The sequence below is a fragment of the Nothobranchius furzeri genome, chromosome 1, assembly GCF_043380555.1.
Source record: "Nothobranchius furzeri strain GRZ-AD chromosome 1, NfurGRZ-RIMD1, whole genome shotgun sequence".
NCBI classification, from domain to species: Eukaryota; Metazoa; Chordata; class Actinopteri; order Cyprinodontiformes; family Nothobranchiidae; genus Nothobranchius; species Nothobranchius furzeri.
This window is the reverse complement of record NC_091741.1, coordinates 96,958,357-96,969,416: the sequence shown is the minus strand read 5'-3', so window position 1 is coordinate 96,969,416 and position 11,060 is coordinate 96,958,357.

Sequence of the window (11,060 nt, the reverse complement as noted above, 5' to 3'; positions counted from 1 at the left end):
GCGAGCCGACCTGGTTTGGGTCGTGTTGGGTGGTAAAATCAAGCTAATTGTCTCAAATCCAGACTCCTCCTCCCCTGGACTGTAAACACTCTCCGTCTGTCTGTGTCATCTGTCTAGCAGGGAGTTTAATCTGATGCACACAAGTGATTTCTTATCTAGCCTGCCATTTAAATAATGCCTAGAACCCAAAATAGGTTTTTGTCTTCAAGAGGAACAGGATCCCTGTCCAGTCTTCATGAAGAACTGGTAGGAATGGTTGGATCGTGTCAGCGTGAATCTGCAGTCTCCGGGTCTGCAGCTGTGTACTATTGTGTAATTCACACAGGGTTTGAGGGCTTCCATCATATCCAAGTGTTTTACTTCCAAGTTGAAGGAATGGCTCACAAAAATAGCTAAATATTACATCAAAAATAGCATCTCAATAATGCCAACGGTAATATTTTATCATATAACGTGGCCATAGTTGCCCTGGAAAGTGTGAAATAGCCTGATATACTGTAGGCCCTTTAAACCATACAACTTCACAGTAAGTCAAGATTTTATGACCTAAAATGCAAGCATAATAACTTTTGAATGGGATTGCATGATATTTGTATTTGTTATTTTGTATATTTCTTGCAGCTTCTAATAACTTTGTGTTGTGTATGTAGAGGGGTAAATATTGTTGCTTTTATGACCAATAAGCTGTGATACTCTATATAAATATAGAATATCAACCTGCTTGGTCTTTGGATGTTTAATCAGAAGATTCTAGGATTCTTTGCTTTTTCAGGGATCAAACACACTTTGTCTCAATTCATACAGAGTCAGGTTTATAAAAGGTAAGAAATTTATTTTCTAAACAAATTAAAAACAAGACAAGTTAACTAAGATGACTGTGATGGATAAATCTAAGTGGATGGGATGTGATGTATGGTGATTGAACGGTGTGTGTTTATCAGAACCTTGTATCTAGAAGAACTGAGTTCTGGGTGTGAAAAAGAATTTGGTTTGCATTAAACTATGAAGTTGGTTCTTATCAAAACGGCATCAGACGCAATCCTGTGTGTCTACCTCACCCTTTCTTTGGAGACCCTCTTCGCGGATCCGCAGGTCAGGGAGGTCGGATGACCTCTGGGCACCGAGGTTCGGTAGATTAACCACAGCACCGACGCTCCAGTCCAGAGATGTCGCCAGGCACACAGGTAGGAACCAGTTTGCGTCTAGAGCAGCTGTTTCTGATTAGCTGAAGGAAACGTTTTGCTGTGTCAGCTGTAGGCAGCTTTTAACTTGTCGAAAGCTTGTCAAGAGATGCGGTGGCTAGAGAGTTTTCCTACGATGGCCAGTCAGAGTTAGCTCAACCAACAGGATGCTGAATCTCACAGAATGCTGGAATGACGGAATGAAGAATCACTCAGTAAGTGATTCTGTTTTAATATTCTCATGTTATGATTTACTTGGCCAGTCGGGACATACCATGCTAAGAGGTGTTAACAAACAGACCTCAGAACATCACGCCTTCTTTCAGATACAGGATGCTCTGATTTGTGGGTAAGAAAATATCTATGTGCAGTGACGTTAACTTTATTTATATCTTATGAACATTGTGTCTAAGTGTAGATAATGATTCACTTGTTAAATCAAACATTACTTGTCATGACATCATAATATTCATTTCAACCACAATAATTTAAGCACAGATTAGTCAAAACATTTCATTAGTATTCATATAACATTTGTTCATTCAACCATATTATTTTTTAATGATTATTTAACTTATGAGCTGAAAATAGTCACTTTCTTCAGAGGCATGAGGAATCCCGTAGAAGCGATAGGGGAAGCTTAGGCCTTGAAACGGGAACAGTTTGTTGACAACATGTTATCATGTGTTCAGAGCTGCAGAACCTTCTGGGCTTGTTGGAAGATAGAATGTAAAATCCACCTTAGAGAATGGAATTCATGTCTGTAGATGACCGGTGGCATGTAGGTCAATCTGTAGGTGAAAACTGACCATTACTGGACATTGCATGTATTTGAATGAATACAAGAGTGAGTGAAAGACAAAGACAAGTACTTTTAAAAAAGTTTTTTTTTACTTTTGTTTGTTCAGTGACGAAAAGAGAAATTATCTCTAATTTCTGTGAAAATAAGCTGCATTCTCTCTCATGACCAGCAGGAGGTTCATGTTTTGGTTACTGTACAAAAGGCACTCAGGAAAAATCTGCAGAAACCTAAATTCTGTTATTTTATCAGTAAATCTTTCAAATCTTCAAACATTTTTATCTGAACGTATGTTTAGTCACATCAGTTAATACATCTACTGTTAATGGAAGAAAATGTTAAAGGAAACAATTAAAAGAAAACAAATCCAAAATGTAAAATGGTCTGCATTGTGCCACAGAGGCCTGGCGATATTCGGTTACTTGCACAAAATGGTAACGAACACACAAACATGTTAAAAAGCATCATGAATTCTGTTTTGGTGTGTTTTCTGTGAAAACCAATTCTTTGTTTGATCATTTCTTGTAACTAAAGGTCAAAGCACCGAGTGTGATTTCAGCAGCCCTACCTGATTTTCTCTTAACCCTAAGCCATTTCTCTCATCAGCTGTCCACTTCCTTTCTGTGTTTGTTAGTGTGTGCTCCTTCCATCTTGGTGAGAAGACTCTTTGAGCACAGTTGTCACCTCCTGGACCAGGCTTCATACAGCAGAAATAATGAGCATCCACTCTGTTCCATCTCCATGAACCAAACAAGGTTCAGAAGAAAGATGGACTCCGAGGGGTCAGGGCAGAACGCTTCTCCCACACACATACTCTAAACACACACTTTCTAATTTCTTACATATGTCCCTGGAGTATAGAGGTCACCATGGCAACCTTGTCTTCAGCAGCAAATGGCTAGGATGGTTTGATGGGGTCTTGACCAAAGTGTATTGATCTACATGATTTGATGCCTGTTGCAGAGAAAAATCTGCCTTGTTTAGACTTGTGATCGATAAGAAGAAAAAAAAACCTGGAAACAAACTTGATAAATTTATCCTCTTGAGAAATTCAAAGTACAAGAGTTGCGTTTAAAGAAGTGTTATTTTTGGCCTGTTGTTTGTTCCAGTTGATGACTCCCAGGGCATTTGGTTACGCTTTGTATATGGAGTGTGTATGCTGATGACTGTGTGTGTGTTCCATGGGTACTTCCTGTGGTTATGTGTCTGTGCAGCAGAGATGATTCATGAGTTTCATCGTTGCTGCAGAGAGAGAAAATTCACACTATAAATTTGCCTCTTTCCAACACTCGGTTTCACAGTCAGAAACACACACACACACACACACACACACACACACACACGCACACACATGCACGCACACACGCGCGCGCGCGCACACACACACACACACACACACACACACACACACACACACACACACACACACACACACACACACACACACACACACACCAGTTCTGGCGCTTACAGTGTTCCAAATCCCACACAAACAGATAAAAATGAGTGCATCTTCATTTGTGCTCTTTAGGGTAACTGACAGAAATGAACCAAAAATATTTTCCACATTCACTCATTTCATATGGTCTGACAGACAGCCTGTGTAGGACATACGTATAATAATCCCACACATTGTATTTAGCAGGGGAAAGATTTTATCACTGGTTTGCTATAAATAAACTAATTAGAAGAAGCTGTTTTAAAAAGAATAAATTATTTTCAGAAATGTTTTGCTTTTGAAGCTTTTTGTAAAAGCTGGAGCGCATTTGGGACGCAGGTCCAAAGTCCTGGTTTGTTTGAATGAAAAGTCTCCACAACAATGTGTGTGTGTGTGTGTGTGTGTGTGTGTGTGTGTGTGTGTGTGTGTGTGTGTGTGTGTGTGTGTGTGTGTGTGTGTGTGTGTGTGTGTGTGTGTGTGTGTGTGTGTGTGTGTGTGACACAGGCTAGGTCACTGCAAACAATAAGCTAAGTGAAATAGCAGCTCCACTCACAAATGCTTTTCAAAATCAAACTGAAGAACAGCAACATGTGTCTGAGTGTAATCTGATTTTTTGTTTAGGAATCATCAAACCAACCAAAGCGGCTCTTATTCCATCCCGCCTCCCCTTATCTGCACAGTCTATTTTCTTATCTACAAGGGGAAAGTCCACTCACAGCTCACTTACAGTATCCACTGTTAGCTCAGTCAACAATTTTCCTTTTTCAAGTGAAGCCGCAACTTCCTCATAGCTGATTTTCCTCACCTCTCTGATGCGTCCTCTTTGTTTCCGAGCGTTGCGTCACCGCGTTGTGGCTTTCTCACTACTCTCAGTGCACAGGAAGCGTGTTGTGGCAAAACAGGTCCCTGACACTGTTTCCACTCCTCAGAGGAGGGCCTTAGAGCTAAATTTAACACCAATAACAAGATCACGGTCGCCCAAAATACACACTTCTACATGTAGATACTTTTTTTAACTACTTTGAGCTATTTATACATCGCCATGCTAATACGCTTATGTCCGAGGTTAAGCTGACTGAGTGACGTAGTCAGCCGCAACGGAAACTAAGCCAATTAGCTAGCTTTGAGTTAAAGAAGACCTAGCCAGGACACTTAGCTGATGTCTGGAGGAATGAAAGCTGGTTAGGAAAAAGGTTTAAAGGCTCCTAACCGAGAAACGAGCTGACTCGGGTGGATCTGCGTTGTCCCAGTTCACAGAGGAAAGTTCAGCATGTGTTTGCATTTACAAGTAGCTACGCTAAAAGGACCGAAACTCCTGCCACAAAACCTGTTCTTATATTTGGAGTCATGTGTTGGAGTTAAAATAGAACATGGTCCGTTTTTATTACTTTCGTGATGGTTTGTGATTTCATGCTAAACAGGAAAGGGGAACTCAAGAGTTTCACTATAAATAGTAGAGAAATGAAGACTGGTTGGAAAATGCAAAATGGAAAGGAAAAGAGCAAGAATAAATAAATGCACGTGACAAACCCGTACATGTTGAGAAGATATCGTTGAAGCAGAGAGAAACGTTTTGGGATTTATCGAGAAAGGAGTGTGTCTTTTGTGAGGTCTCCACTGAACCCACCTCTGGTGCTGCACGATCAGTGGCACCAGAGGGTTGAGAAACAGGGAGGTGGACTTGGATCACAGCCAGAGTGAGAGTGAATTTACTCCAGACAAAGTTACACTCTGCACCCCTCAGGCTCCATCTGCCTGGGAGCAGAAGCCAACACTGGTACAATTACCCCGGAGCTGCTGGTCAAAGTTTCTTCTCACACTTTTACACCAACTGAAAGTCAGACATTTCCCACTTGTTGGCCTCCGTCTGTAATGTCGGACTGGATATGCTGATAAAAAGTATACGTTGTGAGGCGCTGATGGAGGTAGATTAGCTCTTATTGTCACCAGTAAAAACGAGCTAACGGCAAAACTATAAATAGGCAGATTTACTCCACCCCACTACTCAAAGCTCAGCAGGAGATCAGGCTCAGCGGAGCAACTTCAAGGCTAGGGTCAGTGTGTTACTATGGCGACACAGCCACGGGGTGTGTGTTTGTGTGTGTGTATTAGAGGATGTGAACCTATGTGTGTGTCACCCCCTGCCTGTCTTCCTGCAGCAATCCAGCAGCAGCAGTGGTTGGTCTCATGGCCCTCGTCGACAGAGAGCATGTTGGGTAACGGCAGACTGGAGTTCCCCTGGAGTCGGTCCAGGCCTCCTCACCCTTCCCTTCCTCTATCCCACAGTCCCCCTCCCCTCTCACTCACCCACTTCCACTTCTCCCTGTTGCTTCTTTCACTTCAGAGAGATGTGTGTGTGCGCGCGTGTGTGTGTGTGTGTGTTTTCATGATTGGCTATTCCCAACAGCCCATTCAGAGAGCAACTACTGGTTTATTTGTCCTCCTCGCAGCAGCAGGTCATCCCCTTTCTGACGTTTTCATGTTCTCTACCACACCCTTCCTCAGCTTTTGGAGAATTTTTCCATTAAACCCTGCAAGGCCTACACATCCTGTTAAGGCGTCACTTAGAGCTGCTGGCGGTTTGGGTCAGTATGGATGACTTCAGCCTTCCTGTTGAGTTCAGAGAGCTGGAGGAACCATTTTTCTGTGATTCCCTTTTCAGCTTTTCCATGTAGTTGAAGTCTATTTGTGGCTCTGGCCTAGTCCAGTCACGATAGCATCATCAAGCGGGTCATCATCATGATACAAACAAATATTGAGCAATGGATGATGAAACAGCAGCAGCTCCTGAGGGGGATTCTTAAAGCGGGCGGACGCGTTCAACAATCCCGTCAGAGGCTGTGAAGGAAGAGACTTTATTTTCTTATTTTAAGGTCATCCTTGTGTATTTAACATTCACAATAACACTTAAATCCTAGTTTATTTTTTGTTTTGGTGACTTTTCATTACTCACTGCACAAATTCTCACACCATCTCATTCCAAAAACAGAAGAGCCAAGGCAGGGAATGATGAAAGATAATGAGGAAAAGTAGGCGTACCAATGTCAACAATGCTACTCGGTTTCTGAGGTGACTTGTCTTAGCATGTTTACCTGCACCCACTCCATTCACTGCACACTCTTGTGCCACAGCAACAAGCCGCTGCACGCTTCTGCTGTGAAGGCACCCAACAGTCTCTAACCCTTTCTTGCACCCTGCGCTGACAAAGCACAGCGTCACAGTTTCCGAAACCTCTCCTTCCACTTTTGCTTCACGTTGCACGCCGAGAGGAAAAAAGAAAGAAGTGCCTGCATCAGAAATGTGTTCTCACACCACGTTGCTTGAAAACAGATTTTTCATTTCGAATGCAAATAATAATTCAAAAGAGTCAACACTTCCTTTGGCTTCATAAAAGAATATAGTAAAATTAATATACTGTCTTCTTTACCTTTCATAATCCTGACGACAATAAACCACGAGACTAAAGGATGATATGTGGAAAGGGGACCGATATCAGCACAGGTGACGTGTCGGGAGCAGGGAGTACGCACTTTTATTCCCAGAAGTTTCACACATTCCTTGTCTCAAACCACTTTTCAATAAAAAAGCAAAATAAATAAATAAAATAAAATAAAAGGCCACAAATGGCACATAGTTTGTATGCACGTAGTTATTTTTACACTGTACTTAGAGAAACAGAAGCAAACACAAGCGTCAAACTCTCATCTAGCAACAGCTGACATTAAAGAATATTCAGGAACAAATGACTACGATTTTCTAACTGTGTATGTTTGCTTTTTATATATGTATAAATATGTTGTGTTTTAGAAAAAAACAGGAAATGAAGACAGCGTGTGACAGAAGATAAGTGACTTAAAGTGGGTATTTTTATTTGTCTGGTGGGCCTCAAACTAGACCACAGAGTGGGATGTCTGAGCCACAGCCTCTGAACAAGAACACAACACACACAACTTCCTCTTTCCATGCATCAGCACGCTGCTCTCCGCCTCTGTCTGTTTTCTTCTTTTCAGTGTTGTTTCGCTCCAACTCAGAGCAGTGATGTCACTTCCTGTTTGGCTTTCAGCTGCGCTGCCTGAGACCAAAGCAGCAGCTTGATGACAGCTGTGAGTGGAGCTGGAAACATGCAAATCAGCAGGGTCAGAGGTTTGAACTAACTGATTGTGAAGGTTTCTGCTCTCACAGATGTTTTTAAACCACGACAAGTCTTCCTGCTGCTTGGTTCGAGGTGCCCTAGGTTGTGTGAGTGAGCATTTGTCCCTCACACAAGCTTCTAAATCAATTGTTGCAAAAACAATGAATAAAAACTGTGTTTTTATGTTAGTAAGCATGGCCACATAGCTCTGGTCTCCTTTATTATTGTTGAGATACCGATGGCTCCACACTCCTTCTCAGTGGTCACACTTCATGTTCAGGTTCTTCACCAGAGGCCCGGAGCTTCAGGGCTCTGTAAAGTATCTCTACTGTTCCTAGTTCTGTGCTCTTCTGGTCAGAGATCTCTTGTTCCTGGGATCTTTTAGAGCCACTTTCCCAGTTCACAGCCTCTAGTGCTTCGACAACCACTAGCACCACAAAGGTCTTCACTTTTTACAACTTCTCCGTTTTTTCTTCCATCCTCTGGTGTATTTAAATCTGCATCTGGTCCTTTTTGTTGCTGCTGCTGTCACTTGGGATTGCTCCATCTCTATCTTCTCCTGTAATAGTTAACCATGTCTGGTGGGTTAGCCAACCTGTCTGTCAGTCTGGATCTGGAGCAGCCACTCAGTCATAGCTCTGGCTGTTTGATGGAGTCTCCCACCATGACTGTAAAAGCTCCGGTCGTAGTTGGCACAGATGTTCCTGTACCCCATTCCAGCCACATGGTTATGGCGTCTCTCGTGTATTTTGCCTGCTTCGTTCTTACATCTGGCTGTTAAGGGCTGGACTGTCTTAGGGGCTGCAGCTTGGGTCTCGGTGTGAAAGAACCTGGCCTTTAATGAGGGATGTTCTTGTGTTGCCATGATCGGTGCATCTGTGCTGTCCTTCAGACCAACATAGTCTAGCCACTGGAAGGAGTTTGGACATCACCCAGTTCCTCGATCTTCACCCTCTTATCTAAGACAAACACAGCATAGCAGTTCAGTAGAGGCATTCTTATTGACGTACTCCAGGATCTCACTGGTCCCTGGGCCACTGTCTCATGCTGCTGAACTTGGGTTTTGAAGTCCTCCGTGCATTGTGAGGATCGATCTTCTATCTCTTCCTTTGGGCAGGCTGTTATGTCAGTGGGGCATCTGGAGAATAGCAAGGCATGTGTGTGTTTTTCACCAGTCATGTGGCTTTTTAGGACTGCCTCGCTCTTTGGAGAACTTTGGTGGTGTCTGAAATCGTTACCGGCTCTTTAGGTGTCCTATTTGTTCATGAGATCTTTTTCTTTTTAGCTTTCCTAAAAATCTGCTGTTCCTTCTGGTTCCACCTGCTCAGTTAACAACACCATCAGACGGTATTCATCCATCTCATATAGTTGCTGACTGTTTATCATGGAGAAGAAGATTGTGTGTTGCTCTTTCCTGGTTCACAGGTTCATGTTGTCTGAGTGGAGGCAGTCGCTCCTGACTGCTCTACGATAAATGCAGCAGAAACTGATGTTAGCCCCCTATGGGGGTGGTCACTGCTCAGGCCATGGCGCTCCACCAGATGTTTGGGCACCTTAGCATTACATTTATATATATATTTCTTGTTATATGTCTTCAGCCAAAAAGAGCAGCGGCACGAAAGCTCCAACTCCTTTGCCTCATCATCTGTTGTTAGTTGAGAGTCTCCTGGTGACAGACAGGCAGGCGCTGTGACACCCAGCCCTGGTAATAGAAGGCAATTATAAGCCCTGGCGAGAGCTGTGACAGTGGGGAAAACTTTTGTACAGCCCCCCTCCTGGGGCGTTGACATGCAGACACACGGAAATTAATTGCTACAAAACATCAGACGGGCTTGACGCACACATGAACATAGTCAAACTCCTGGAAAGGAGAAGGATGAAACAATACACATCACGCGACTTCGCATTGATGCTCGTGAGTGCGGAGAAGACAGAAGAAAAAGAAGCAGTGAAAAAATAAGTAGATCCCTTCCAACAAATCATGTTTTCATCTAAATAAAGAAGCCAAAGACAATAGACTCGGGTACCTTGGAGACCAGGAGGACTATTTCTCCATGGCAACCAGTGTGGTGTGTGACAATGCCGCAGTGCGAGGGTTTGAACTGCTAAAGCTGTCTGGGAATGCAGAGATAGATGGGAAGAAGAGATAGAAACTCAGAGAGACCCACACAGGGATGATGGTGTGTTCGTAATGAGAGCACACAATGTCACAATCTCACCCAGAGAAAAACGGAAGTTCATGACTTTTCAACTTATCCGTATTTTTTTTAGTTGACTCTTTGAGTCAACACAAAGAGAAGCCCCAACTAACTTATGATTCCGAGCCTGTTTATGTTGCAGACAGCGCAAATCCAAACGTGATCATAGACCCACCGCTCTCTGGAGTTGCCATGGAGTTGTTGCCCGTTTGGCTGAAAGAGGAAAGTGGTACCATGTTGCCTTCCACTAGGTTTATTTTAATTGTGAGGTGGGTTGTCAGGCTACACGCTGGGTGTGTGTGCCGCGACTGCTCGTGCAGATACATGTACTTGTGTCAGTCCTGTTGAACATGACAGAGTGTGTGTGATTGCGTGTTTGTGTTTGATTTATCATGTGCATTGTGTGTTTGGATAGCAAGACAAACACAAATAATGAATGTGTTTGTGTGTATGAGTGTGTGTCGCAACGTGAGCTAATGCTCCTGCTGAAAAGCCGGCGATGGAGGAAACAAAAACTTTTCACATCCTGTTTGATCACACTTGTAAAACACTTGTTTAATTAGATTATCTTGACTTTAGCCGTCTGAGTTTTTCTTTTTGTTTCGACTTCAGATGAAGTCTGCTGGATCTCCTTTTTCAAACCGCGCCGTACCGCAAGTTACAACAGCGTCCTTGCCCGTTTTGTTCTTGTCAGCACTACCCGACAACCATCAACACGCAATTTCCTTTGTGTGTCTTTATTTTTATTTGCAGTGCACTTTATAAAAATTCATTACACTGTCTGCCGCCAGCGTAGGCAGAAAAATATTCCCTCTGCTCAGCTGAACTCTCGCCCTCCGTTAATGTAAACACAGCTCACCAGTCACGTTTCTTCCATTAAGGCAAACGCCTGCTTCATGTATGAATCTCATCTCTTTAATCCAGTTGCACCGCTGACCCAGTCATTTCCAAGGCCCGATGTGACGAGAGAAGCAGGAAGCGTCTGCTAATTTGTAGCAGATAATCTAAATTGAAAGTGTTAATGCAAATGAGATTACTTACAATTGCACGTCACTGGGGATGCGTTACTGTCTGACTGCAGCTTGAGTTTATGAAACCTGTTTGTGAATCTTCAATCCAAATGACCCAAACAGACATTTGGCCCCGGTGTCTCAGCTCATGAAAAGCCCATTGTTCCATAAGCCGAATGCTTCTGACAGATATTTATTCATTCATTCTCCCCTCCTTCTTCTTCTTGTTTATTTTTTCCTTGGAAGCATAAAACCAGAGCTGCCGTTTGTGTTGTTTGTCGGCTCGCCTATCTGCCTCATCA